Consider the following 14101-nt stretch of genomic DNA (forward strand, 5'->3'; position numbering starts at 1 on the left):
AACGACAAGGAAGAGACAGGGGCAGAGAGCGGCACTATTAAGGTGCCTGAGAAGATGAATGGTGTCCCCTGGCGGCTCCAGGGCGCCACTACAGCGGCGCAGTCGCCGGTTGAGCCTTGTTCTTCCCGGCTTCCCTGTTCAAAGGTGAGACTCAATTATATATAAGATAGACGGCTAAAATTATATTTATATAACATATGAAATTATATATAATCAGTTATCTTGCATGGATATGTGCCTGTCCATATTGATAAGAGCTTTAATTTGTAGGGTTGCCATATTTCAAGGAGGTTCTTTAATGGTGTATTAAAATCTTATTTTCTGAATGCTGAATTATGATCATATCAGACTGCAACTGAGAGGGAGCTTGATTTGGGGATGGGAGTTAAGCTCTAGCGTTTCCAAAAGAGCGTGTGGGGACACACAGCAAGCGATTTATATGGTGCATTCGTGCTTTCATATATTTACTTCAAATTTATATACAGTACTTAATTTGTATGCTCTTTGATTGTAATAAAACTTCTAAGTGCCTTATGAGCGGTTTTCTTGAATTAAGTGCATTGTAAATTTCTTTGAGAATTCTTTTTTAAGTGTAAAGCAATATACAAGTCTTACCAAATCAATTCTGTAGGAAATAGATAAGATTTCTGGGTGGGTTTTTGCTTGCTTGCTTGCTCTTTCATCTGGATAAAAACAGATTATTTTAAAGTTTTTAGGTTAAAGTCTTTAAATCATAAGTGTCTTGGAGGCTCTTTTTGAGCCAATAGGCAACTCATAAATACTTTTATAAATTGAACCTAATGTACAGTTTACTTTTCATGAACTTTCTGCACCCCCCCCCCTTTTTAAGCCCATTCATCCTTGCTCACCTGTGTGCCTTTGTTATATATCTTTAGGCACCTGGCAAAAGCATTCCTGTTCTCCCAAGCCTTTGGCTAACTAAGCAATCTATGTCCTTTTAAACTGTGGGGAGCAGGTTATTTTTGTTTGTTTGTTAGTATGGCATGTATTTTTATATTGTAAACTACTCTATGAACTTGGGGTGAAGGGCGGTATAGAAATTTAATTAATATTCATCATACCACATTGCCCCAGAATTTTGGTAACTATCATACTGAGTGCCTTGGCGCATACCCAGAAGTGCCTTGTGATGAAAAAGGCCAATGTCTCAGGAGTAGTGCACATAGTCTGCATGCAGAAGACTCAAGGCCAGCGGTGCCAACTTGAATAAAATATTGGGGTGGGGGGCTGCCCTGCATAATCGATCACATGACATGGTGCATGCCGACCATTTGAATGACAATGCAATATTTCATTGGGGGAAGGCGAAGCCCCCTCGGCCCCTAGGAATTGGCTCCTATGCCCTAGGCTCAGTTTCTGGCAACTCCACATAAAATGTTCCAAGCTAGTAGGGCAGGTGGGAGACCACACATCTGCTTATAGCAGGGGTAGAGAACTTTTGGACTTCCAATGGGTTTTATTCAGTGTAAGGCAGTTTCCTATGTTCCCCATTGCATGTGATGGAGAAGGGCTGTAACTCAGAGGCAGAGCATCTACCTTGCATGCGAAAAGTCCCTAGTTCAATCCTGACATCTTCTGCTAAGGCTGGGAAAGACTCTCTCTATGAAACCCTGGAGAGCCTTTGTTGGGCCGTGTAGGCAATGCTGAGCTAGATGGACCAGTGGTCTGACTCACTATCAGGCAGCTTCCTATTTTCCCAGGAAGGCACTGTTGCTGGCTGAAACCTTAAGCAGAAGCTCTTAACGCTGCAACGTTTTGTTGCAGACCCCACCTGTGTTAGTAAATACTGGTCGCTTGGCAGCAACAGCAAAAGAGGAATATTGCCTCCACGATCTGCTTCTAGACTTCCTGAAGGCATCTGATTGGCCACTGTCGGAAACAAAATACACTAGGCTAGATGGACTTTTGGTTTGATCCAGCAGGGCTCCACATTTTCCCCCACCCCCTATCTTCACTGGTCTACTTGAACATAATGCATTAAGTAATGCCACAGATGTAAACACGAGAATGCTGGAATACTTATCCAGACCGAAATCCCCTTTCCCCTCCTTTTTGTATATGGTGGTTTCCTTTCAACAGCAACAAAACCTGAATCCACTGTAGCAGAAATCTATACGTTTTAAATATCTGTAGGTGACAACTAGCATAATGCCTTCCAGGTTTTGGATTTCATCGGACAGCAGCATAACAAGACATTGTGTGCTGAAAAGCAGGAGCGCTTTCTCTCTCTCTCTCTCTCTCTCTCTCTCTCATCCATCCCCCTTTTGTCAAACTTAGCTTTACGCGAGAGGTAGCTAAGATCACACATTGATTTTTATTTAGAACAAGGACTTACTGATCTGTACAGGACTTGTAATGAAACTGGCAAATCTCTGAGCAACTAAAGGTTCTTCAAGGCACACGATAAACGCTTGGTGGTCCTGTTTTGTCGCAGATGTGACATGCATTTGATGAAGACTGTCGTTGCCTGTGACAGCTTATGCCACAATGAACTGGATAGACACTTGCAAAGTGATGTGTTCAGGATGCAGCGAGGAGCAGACTGTACACACAGCTAGAGCTTTGTGACATTTCTATAGGAGATGCCTACATAGCTAAGCAGGCAAGTTGCTTTTCAGTTCTGCAGGCCTGGGTGGGTGCACTGTGTAATGTACAGTTACGACCTGAATCAAGGATGGCGGAGAAATTAGATTAAGTTTGCATTTAAAGGAGAAGCTACCTGTTTCACATTTCTCAACACAATGCATGAACTGTAAAATAGCTGTCCTTCAACATTTTCACTTCTCCAAATTTTGCAGTGCTTTTCTCCATTCAAGTGATGTGTACAAAAAATGTATATACCAGGGTAAAGTGTTCATAAAGATGTGTATATTAGTGAAAATATCAAAGAAAAGTGCATTGTTTTTGGAGATACTGCTTTGCAAAAAAAAAAGTGCATATTAGGCGACATTACACACAAAAATGTGTTTATTAGGATAAATTCACACTGAAATAGTGATGAGGATCCCCCCCCCCCAAAGTGGAAACTGATACGGGAATGTGGAGAACTGGAGACTGGAAAAATGAGAAACTGAGTGAAACCAACGTTGACACGTTCTTCCACCCGTAGGCCTGATACATTCCTACGTCATGTAAAGAGTGAGTGAACATAGTGTGGCTGTGGGACAATAAATGCCCAGTGCTGAAGCACCTGTAGCATTTGGAAATGTATTCTTAGCCATTCATTCTGAAGGTGTTCTGCAGGTGCACATTTTTAACTACGGATGTTGGGAAAACTCTTTTCTAATAATAGCATTAAGCGTACCTAGCAAAGCACAGGCAGGTTTGTTTCCACCACCGGCTGCTGTGAGAGAGAAAGAGAGCGAGAGGCTTCCTTTTTCCATACACTTCTTCTCCAGCGTTTCCCCCCATCCTCATTGTTCGCATTTTAGGTTGGAGTACTATGGAGTTTCAAATCCCATTTGCAAACAAACGGCGAGTCATTAGCCATGAAGAAACGGAGATTATTGTGAAGGGTGGGAGAGGTGGGGTGCGTGGAATGTAATCCTGCTTCATTCTCTCCCAGCCATGAATAACCGATACACATGTCTTTCCACCGTGGAAGTTATGCGATTAACGGAAGCCAGTCTGTTGGTTGAGTTGCCACTTTCAGTAGATGCTTACCATCAATCTGCATCCTCTATAATCGACTTCCTTTTTTCCCCTTTTCTTGCAAAAAAATAGAGAATCAAAACCAGAGCTTGCCTTAGGAATTAGGGTCTCCTGAATTGGGCCAATAGAGTCACAATGTTAGTGGGACCTCGAAGATCAGCTAATTCAGTAACCCAACCAGTACAGGAGATCTGCTGATCTAGCACACCTCCCCTCAACCCTAGCAAGCATGGCCAGTGGCCACAGACGATGGGAGTTGTAGTTCAGCACAATCTAGAAGGCCAAAGGTCCCCCAATACCTGCTTTATGATATTAAGCCCCTGTTTGGAAACAGTCTAAAATACACTTGCAAAACAAATGGAGGAAGGAAACCCATATGAAGCATTATATTCATGACTGGCGAGATGTTATGAGATGGCCGACCAAACATATGTTGTGCCTCAGTGGGAGTCTTGTTTGTCTTTATTTTTTAAGAACCCACCTTCCTCACTGTACATACAGCTCCTCTGTCTCATTCGTGTCTCTAGAGGATGCCCGTGAATGGCCTTCTATCTCCTTATTCTTCCATCCACTTGGTGGTGTAATATGCAAAGGAAAAATGGACCCGTCGCATTCAGCATTTCCGCATTAATGAAATGTGGATTTCTATTTCAGATAATGTAACTTGCTGGATTATTTAATAACCCTGGAACTTGTTAAGAGCTCGGCTAAGCTGCTGAGTTATTAAAGTGGGAAGAAATAGTCTTTCAAACAGTTGTTTTATGAGGAGTCTCTGTAGTCGTTGGCTTTGAGTTTATCCAGTGATAAAGCTATTTGCTAAGGTTGCCGTTTTACTTCATTATGGCAAAATCACTTATTTGGGAAATAATGGAGAAATCGAAACTTTTTTTTATATTAAAAAGTTAGAGGAGATTAAAAAAACACCACATTTTGCCTATTTATTTCTCAGCGTTCATAAGCTGTGCTAAGAGGAGAGGGTTTGAGATTCAAAGGTGGAAGCCACACCTTCTGCTCAGGAAGCCCTAAACCAGTTCAGAGGTGGACCTAGGCTCCCTTGGACCCCTGGCAAGGAGCAGTATCATCATCATAATCCCTTGCGCCCTTGGCAATCACCAGCTTGTCCTTCACAATTTTTGTGCCCTCTGGGACCTGCATCCTTGGCGGGGGCCAACCTGACCAACCCCTGGGTACATCCCTGCCAGTTGCACAGGTAGTTCAGGTGGTCAGGGCATGATGCTAATAACATCAACATGGCAGGCTCAATCTCCAAGTGGGTGGGAATGTGCAGGCTCTCCTTCCAAGGGAGGCAGAGGAACAGAGGAGGCTACATAAACCCATCAAACCATTGGTCCATCTTGATTAGTATTGTCTCCATCAGGGGTAGCCAACATTGCACCCTCCAGATGTTGTTGGACACCAACTCCCAGCATCTCCAATTGATATTACCAAGGGTCAGGGATGGTGGTAGTTGGAGTCCAACAGCAACTGGAGGGCACCCTGGTCTACACCTACGGGCAACGGCTTTCCAAGGTCTCAGACAGGGGTCTTTCCCAGTGCCACCTGGGGAGGACAGAGATTAAACCTAGATCCTTCTTCACGGAAAGAATGTGCTATGAACTGTGAGTCTTCTCCAGAGAGGCATAGTTCAGTGGTGGATAACACTGTCAGATTCAAAAACAGAACAGCTTTACACCTTTTACTCTCTAGGTCAGTAGAATATTTTTTCATGCCCAGGGCAGTTTTCTTTTTTAAATTCCGACATGGGGAAGCATTCAGACATGTGGTCCCTCAACTGCAGTCTCAAATGTAAAACTCAGCAAAAACTAAGCCATATCTTGATCACCAGCAACACAACCTCTTCGGTCACTCTCAGAAACAATGACCTGTCATGTGCAGCTGCTCCACATTTTGTGCAAATTAATTTATTGAGTTATTTGACAGCTATTTGAAATCTTTCCTGCAAATTGGACTACCCATTTACCCCATTTAACAACAACAGCAACAGCATATTGGACACTAGTATAGTTATCATCTCTCTCTCTCTCTCTCTCTCTCTCTCACACACACACACACACACACACACGGCAAAGCTGCTTGGCACCCCTTAAAAACCCCCACACCTGTGTGCCTGGTAAACACATAATGCTAAACCATTGTTTATGGGTTATTAAACCATGGCTTAGCATTCTGTGTGAACTTTGCAGCTTAACCATGGTTTGTTTACTGGTGACAATGTATTGTTATTGGTTTGTGAACTTTGGTTTGTTTTAACTATAGCTTGATGTTATGTGTGACCCCAGCATGCTTCCTTAACCATGGTTTGTTTGACCACCCCCTCCCAGACTCTTACCAAATCACAGTCTTCATAAGGCAAGAACAGCTGCAAAACAAGACAAACTTTGGAGAAACAAGCCATAGTTCTTAAACAAACCATAGCTTACAAGACAGCTAAGCCTCGTGGTCTGGATATTGTACACAGGTCCCACTATCAGAGCGCTTGTTATGTGAAATTTCAGTTATCCAAGCACAAATAATTATTCCCCAAACCTTTCTACATGAATGACTGATTCAGATATCTGAACAGCTGGAGTTTGCCCACTTCCTTACTTGCTGTGCTGGTCAATGGCAGCCATTTCAGGCAGAAACCAGGGAGGGAGGGAGGGAGATCAGCCAAATCAGGGAATAGGAGAAATTGGGCAAATTGGTTTTTCCTTTGTTTGTCTTTTGCCTGTTGGCTGTAGCAGTTTGGGGCAGAAACCATGCAGACCGGGAGGGAAAAATCAGGCAAATCACAGAGTAGAAATGTTTCCATAGGAAATAATAGAAATTGTCAGCTCACCTAATGAATGATTTTCTGGGAACACATTGCATTGAGAAAGCACGACCTGCGTTTACTCTAGATTTTCAATGGGGGCCTGGCAGACTTTTGCATGCAGGCTAAAATAGGGTTAAACATACATTCACCAATGGTATGTAGAAGCCCAAAGAGATAATCTGTCAAAAACGCATCATCATTGCACTAGTGTGGAAGACAGTCATGCAGTCTTTGGTTGGTTTACATACCAGAAAGCAGCGAAGAATCTGAGCTTTGGAAATTCATAGTTGACATTGTAACATGTGTAAGACTTCACCGCAGTGTGAATTCCTTTGAGCGTCAGTTTCTTTTAGAGGGGATTAATTGCCACAGATGCTCCAGGCCCTGGAAATAGCTCTGAACACACCACACAGATTAATTTCAACTGTTGACTCTGTGTGTGTGTGTGTGTGTGTAAGTGGAGACCCATGCAGTTTCATGGAGGGCGTTGTTTTGTCTGAAATGCCTTCTTTGCTGTACTGTTATTTCTTTTGTTTATGCAGCATGATGAAATTGCATGGCACTCTTCTAAAGTAAAGGAGGAAAACAGGTCTCTGCCCCAAAGGACTTACAATCTGGGATGTGACACATGTGGGGAAGGATTGTGGGTCAGTGGTAGAGCACACACTTCGCATGCAGAAGGTTCAGGCCCCAGCATCCCCAGGAAGGGGTGGGAGAGATGGGTGCTGAAATCCCGGAGAGCTGCTGCCAGTCAGTGTAGACTATACTGAGCTAGATGTGCCATGGTCTCACTGAGTGTTCTTGGGCCCATGTCTTGCATGCAACTCTGCCCCCCATTTCAGCCATTTGGTTGGCATGTTTGGGGTGTTCTGCAGCATGTTTCGCACTGCACAGGTGTATCTGCTGTTCTGCTTATGCAATGGGGCAGAATCCTAAAGCCCCTCAGCTGCCAGGTCTCCATTCCAGGATTACATAGGAAGCTGCCTTGCACCAATTCATAGCGTTGGTCCATCTAAGCCCGGTACTGTTTGTGCTGACTAGCAGTGGCTCTCTAGAGCAGGGGTAGGCAACCTAAGGCCCGGGTGCCAGATGTGGCCCAATCACCTTCTCAGTCCAGGAATCAGCGTGTTTTTACATGAGTGGAATGTGTCCTTTTATTTAAAATGCACCTCTGGGTTATTTGTGGGTCCTACCTGGTGTTTTTACATGAGCAGAATGTGTGCTTTTATTTAAAATGCATCTCTGGGTTATTTGTGGGGCATAGGAATTCGTTCATACTTTTTTCCAAAATATTATCCAGCCCACCACATGGTCTGGTCTGAGGGACAGTGGACCGGCCCACGGCTGAAAAAGGTTGTTGACCCCTGCTCTAGAGTTTGAGACAGGGGTCTCTCAGAGCCCAGCCTGGAGATTGAAATTGGGACCTTCTGCTTGCAAAGCAGATACTCCCCTTTCCCAATAACACCCTTGATCCTCTATAAATTCTACAAGCAATCTCTGCAGTCCACCCAGAAATCTCTTCTTCTCTGTTCCTAATTGTTACCCCTCCTCATTGTTTGTAGATTCACAAATAATTGTTAACCTTTTGGGGCTTTAAGTTTGTTACTTATCATGACCCTTAAGCCATTTTTGAAATAGTTATTTTCAGGGATAACGCTCCTCCCCACCATAGGAATGGCATGCATCTATTCACCCCCTGACACATACAACCTGGAACCGAGCTTTTAAAATGGCTCGCAGGGTGATTTCACCTTCTTAATCATCTCAGATAGCACTCTGTCACCATGCAGCTTCCCATCTTGGTATAGAGTTTATTTTATAGACAGTGGGTGGCCATTTCGAGTGGGGCTTCCGTTTCCAGCCCCTGTATGTGTTGGTGGAGCGCTTATAAATGTTCCCTACCCTGTTGTGCCCTTTTAGTGATGTGTTTTTTATCATTTCAGGTCACTTCTGAGTTCGCGCACCTTTCACACCTTTCAGGCACACATTAATCGGTTGTTGCCTGTAATACCAATATACAATGCACAACCGCAAATAATTGCAATGCATATTTAGAGCAGAGGTGCCCTATTTTCCATTCACCGGAAGCTTTCTGATACCTGGATCTTTCTGACCTCACATCAGGGAGTCAGTCCCCTGTAAAGAAGGATTAACCGTTAAACCTCTCTGGGAATTGTAGCTCTGTGAGAGGAGGGTCTCGTAACAACTCTCAGCAACCTTAACAAACTACAACTCCCAGGATTCTTTGCGGGGAGCCATGACTGCTTAAGGTGGCATAATGCTGCTTTAAGCATGTGGTGTGAATGTGGCCTTACTCTGACTCTTGACTTGACTCTTCAGCTCTGCTCCCTAGAGCAACTGCTGGATCCCGGTGGCCCCCCAGCAGCTGCAGTTGGCAGACATATTAGCCCAAGTTGCCCAGCATGGAACTGGGCACATATAACACAGCACAGTAAGCTGTGATAAACAGACTGTGCATTGCAGCTATTTTGCAAGAAGGAAGTACGGGGCAATGGCTGCTGCTGTTTTTGAGATGAATTTGCTTTCCTCCCTCAAGTTGCCTCTTTTGATTAGCTTCTGCTGTGCCTCTTTCCATGCCCACCAGAGAGACAGAAGGCAGTTTCTCCAGTTTTCATGACAAAGGTCTTGCTATAACAAGGTATTTTGCAGTCTGGGGAGGGCGGGTGGCGGAGGTGGAGGAAGGATGGGTAAGAGCACTGCTCTCTAGCAAAGGACTCTCTGACAATCTCTCAGCTTAGTTGTGTTGATTTGCAGGACTAGGAGGGCAGTCCAGAGCAGGAAAGGGCAGGGAGAGAGGCGGCTTTGCTAGCGATATCAAGATCAGAGGAGTGCAAGGAATGAAAGCAACGGGGAGAGAGGAAATGAGAGAGGAAACCTCTCCAGCACCTCATCATAATGATCGCAACTCCACGCTTAATATTTCTCCCCTCGCTTTGACACGGAAAGCGACAGAACATTTTCTCCCCTCCTCCCTTAGCGCATTGCAACTGTGTTCTGTTGTAGGAGGGGAAAGGTTCAAACTAAAGATTTCTCACCCACAGAATTATATTATCGCCGTTACGTGGCAAGTCCTAACCGTGTCCTTCTTAATTTATTTGAAAGTATTTCTGGACTTCTTTATATTTCAAAAATCTCAGAGTGGCGTACACAATGTACAATATGAGAACAAGATCCAGTGAAGCAAAAATATAAGCTGAAGCCAATACAATAGACACTCGGGTTGCGAATGTGATCCGTGCGGGATGCACGTTCGCAACCCACAGCATTCGCAGCCCACGTCTGCGCACGCGCGGGTTGCAATTTGACACTTCTGTGCATGCGCAAAGCACGATTTAGCGCTTCTGCGCATGCGCAACTGCCGAAACCCGGAAGTAACCCGTTCCAGTAACTCCGGGTTTGGGTGGCCTGTAACCTGAAAAAACGCAACCTGAAGCGTCTGTAACCCGAGGTATGACTGTAATAAACAGTATAAAACAACAGTATAAAAGCATATATAAGCATGGAAAGGCAAATAAAATAGATCAACCGGATTCATACACCAAAAAAAGGGTCTGATCTCTTGGGTCAAAACAACAACAACAACAACAAAAAAAAATAAGTCTTCACAAGATGTCTGAAGCAACAGATGTCTGTGATTGTACAGGTTTATTGCCTTTTACTAGGTGCAGTCCCATGAAATTTCATACATCAGTGTAGCTATTTGTCATGAGCCCCATGGAAACCTCTTGGCAACATTGGTCAGAGGAGGTGGAGAATTGGGATGAGACTACTGAGACTGTCAAGCGACATGCTTACCACAACACAGCCTGACGTCCCAATGGTGGAGAGAATTGATGGAGTTAGCCCCAGCTCTGCCCACTGAGGGTGTGGTAGACCTGACAACTGAGGAGGCATGCAAGCTTGAGTTGGCCAGTGAATCGGCCTGGCAGACGTAATCCCCAAGGATGCACCAGCAGACCTACCGGTGTGAGTAACCTCAGTCTATTCGCGGAAGTGCCCACTTTCTTGCCCAGTACCATTGCTTTGGACTAGAAGTACACCAATAATTTTGTTCACCATGCCTTCCAAAAAGAGAGCCAAGAGAGCGTGTTAGGCATTGAGGCAATTACCACATTCACAACATACATTTAAAGCACTATGATACCATTTGAAACAGGCATGGCTTCCCCCAAAGAATTATGGGAGCTGAAATTTATTAAAGGTGCTGACAGTTGTTAGGAGACCCCCCATTTGCCTCACAGAGCTACCATTCCCAGAGTTCCCTGGGAAGAGGGATTGATTGCTAAACCCAGGTGCTTAGGGTCTTCACACTGAAGATGAGCTGTTTGTTTTCAGGATCAAGCTTTGAGGCTTTATTGGTGTGGATGGCACCACTGGTCTAAAATGACCTCAGCACAATTCAGCTCCCTATATTCCTATCTGGCCAGAGTGGTCTGTCTCTCCCCTGGCAGGTTTTTGGGTGGGAAAGAAGAGGACCACAGAGATAGAAAGGGAGTGGCAGAATGAGAGGGGGGCAGTGATGGCCTCCTTAGATTCAGTTTGCATTTGAAGGCAAACCTACCCAATTCCCACTTACTGAAGTACGCAGAGGGAATACTGTTACAATATGCAAACCAAAACAAAGAAATCCTTTGAAATTTGCACTTCTCTAGATTTTGCAATGCAGTTCTGTAGCCGAGACTATACGAAAGGACACCAGGTGGTATGCAGCTAAGTTTTACTCTGAGTAAAGATAAAGGGACCCCTGACCATTAGGTCCAGTCGTGACCGACTCTGGGGTTGCAGCGCTCATCTCGCTTTATTGGCCGAGGGAGCCGGCCCGGCGTACAGCTTCTGGGTCATGTGGCCAGCATGCATGACTAAGCTGCTTCTGGCAAACCAGAGCAGCGCACGGAAACGCCATTTACCTTCCCGCCGGAGCGGTAACTATTTATCTACTTGCACTTTGACGTGCTTTCGAACTGCTAGGTTGGCAGGAGCAGGGACCGAGCAATGGGAGCTCACCCCGTTGTGGGGACTCGAACCACCAACCTTCTGATCGGCAAGTCCTAGGATCTGTGGTTTAACCCACAGCGCTACCCGCGTCCTCATAGTAGACCCACTGAAATTAACAGGTTTAACTTTCTCATGCTCATTATTTTTACTTTGTATACTAAAGTATGCAGATAAATGCAGATGCTAGTGAAAATAACATACACGACTTAGGGGAATTTGCTTTGCAAAATGTGTATACTGTATTAGGAGAAATTCACACTAAAATACTGACAAATTTTCATGAGGACTTTTTTTTTTAAGCAAACTGATGTGGAAATGTGGAGACGTGAATTTAAGCCTGGAGAAATAAGAAACAAATGGACAGATTCAACCATCCCTGGGCCTCACCTGCCACTCCAAAAGGTGACCTCAGGGGCACAGCAAAATGGTTACACCTGTTTTAAACTGTTCATCGTATAGATTACTATAGCAGCCATGGCCAGGATTACTGGGGTAGTTGGGTGAATGGGTTGACGTTTGTTTTTCCTGGCTTCGTAAGACTGCAGTTTTGGAGGTTTGCAAGAGTTCAGGGAAGCTTCCACTGCAAGCCACATCTGATCTGGTGGAAATCCGGCTGAGTTCAACTGTCCTCCCAAACCTGCCATCTCCGTGGTGCTTCCCCAGTGGCATAGACACGTCTCGTTTACATCTCTCACTCCCTGTTAGTAGCGCATTAGAGCCCAGTAACAAAGATTGACAGTATCAATAATATGTAAATTCGTCTTTTTAATATCTTTTCTCTCCCTAGGAATGTTTGACATCACCCAGGGAAAAACAACAAACGCGTTTCATGTAGTCGCAGATCAGAGCATCTCTCCCTCTCTCCCCCTCTCCCTCCTTTCTTCTCCTTCTTCTTTAAACGTATCAATCATTGTATTCTGACATTGCGAGGAAATGTTCTGATTGGAGATATTTATGTCGCCAGTTATTAAAACGAGACAATTGCAATTAGGCGCACAGTGACGGCTTCTTATCTTCCAAATCATTTTGTCCTCAGATGAAACAACTTCCCTTTCTGCCCCCCTGTACATGTCCCCCCCTTCCTCTGTGTGTGTGTGTGTGTGTGTGTGTGTGTGTGTGTGCGCGCGCCAGCTTAAGCTGTCAAAACCGGATTCAGTAAATAGGAAGTGCTGTTCTTCCCCGCAAAAGCTTTAGAAATTCCAAATGAAGTGTTTAATTATATAATTACCAAACAGACCGCCTCAGGTTAAATTCATTAGTGTTTCACCGGATTGCTTTCAGTGACTTCCCCGAGTACCCTCTTTTGCTTCTGGTAATAGAAACTTGTGGAAGCAGATTGCACCAATCGTTTCTCTCTGTCTCTCTCTCTCTCTGCGATTGCCTAGGTGTTCTTGCAACTTTTTTTTTTTTTTGAGGGTGACACATAAAAGACAAAAAAAAACCCAAATCAACAAACCTGCCAGCCGGCCATTGTCGCTTTGAAGAAACTGTTTCAATCACTTTGCGTCGTCTTTATGTCAGTTTGCCAGATGGCTTGGGTCTTTCTGAGGTCCTGTACCAACGGGGCTTACAGAGTGCTGTTAAAGCTTCAAAGCCGCTTTTTAATCTTCCCGAACATCACAGGGGCTGCGAAAGTGACTTGGGCTCCCTGAAGTCTCTCCTACAAAAGAGGCCAAGCGAGCCTGGAAATGAAAGCCAGATAAAGGGATTGCGGGAATAAGAAACAGAGGGAAAAGAGCAGTGGTTAGTCTTTCTTGTAGCGTTTCAAAAGGAATTCTAAGACAAATTATGGCTCTGGGTGTTTCCAGCCCCCACTCTTCCCCCCCCATCCCCACCCCACCCCGGAAAGAAAAAGGACTGATGCAGCGAAGAGATGCTGAGGCAGAATATTTTGACCCAAAGAACCCTTAACCTTGTATGAAGCGAAAAACAATGAAAGCACCTCTTTTTAAAATCATCTTAAGACAGCGTCCCTTGCATAATTACCAGTGTGCACGTAAAGGAAAGAAGGAAGAGGTTGTGTTCTCCACTCACCTTGCCAGCGGCAATGTTAATAATGAGGTCTTGGTTTTGATTTTAGGGCTTGTTATGGGCTGTTTTGGGTTGTTGTTGTTTTTGTTTTTTTAAGAACCTCTTTCCTTAGTCTGTCTGCATTGCCACACTGAATGATGTTGTCCTCAGATGTTCATGACATTTGACGACAGTTGTGTTTATTCGATGTGGCACTCGATCTGTAGAAGTACACCTTTCTTCTACAGATAAAGGGCTGGCTGATATTGCGGTTGTTTTGGGGTTTTTGCCTCCTTAAAATGCTTAAGTTCATCCTCCTTGCACAAATAAATACTTGCAATGTGTTTTGAGCAGTGAACACGAGCTGAAATGAGAAACTGGAGACTGGTTGACCTTTAGAACCGCATTTGATGGCACACTAAATACTGGTTGCCCCCATGTGAGCTTAACATTTTGGTTGTGGCTGGTTGAGCTAAGAGCTTGATGGCTGTTTGGAAGCTTCCGGAACCCAGCAGCCCATTGTAGGCATTGAGGAGTACAATATGCCAGTTGTCCTGGTGTCTGCAATGGTCCTCTTCACACGATGAA

General features: G+C 44.6%; 2 long non-coding RNA genes across 3 annotated transcripts in view; one reads left to right on the plus strand and one right to left on the minus strand.

Moving 5' to 3' along the window:
- The first annotated feature begins 10 nt into the window (after positions 1 to 10).
- The window catches only part of LOC310682779, a 72063-nt gene continuing 57972 nt past the window's right edge, over positions 11 to 14101 (plus strand). The window contains exon 1 of the long non-coding RNA XR_014514140.1: positions 11 to 144. This is a non-coding gene — a long non-coding RNA (uncharacterized lncRNA). The remainder of the gene's footprint in view (positions 145 to 14101) is intronic.
- Positions 2706 to 14087, minus strand: LOC310682802. Of its 2 annotated transcripts, XR_014514176.1 has the most exons (4): positions 13538 to 14087; positions 12960 to 13185; positions 6736 to 6883; positions 2706 to 3714 (listed from the first exon to the last, which is right to left on the minus strand). It is a non-coding gene; the product is annotated as an uncharacterized lncRNA (long non-coding RNA). The 2 variants fall into 2 exon arrangements; XR_014514177.1 differs by lacking the exon at positions 13538 to 14087 and having other exon boundaries at positions 12960 to 13308.

Source organism: Podarcis tiliguerta (assembly GCF_965153285.1).
Source record: "Podarcis tiliguerta genome assembly, chromosome: 8".
NCBI classification, from domain to species: Eukaryota; Metazoa; Chordata; class Lepidosauria; order Squamata; family Lacertidae; genus Podarcis; species Podarcis tiliguerta.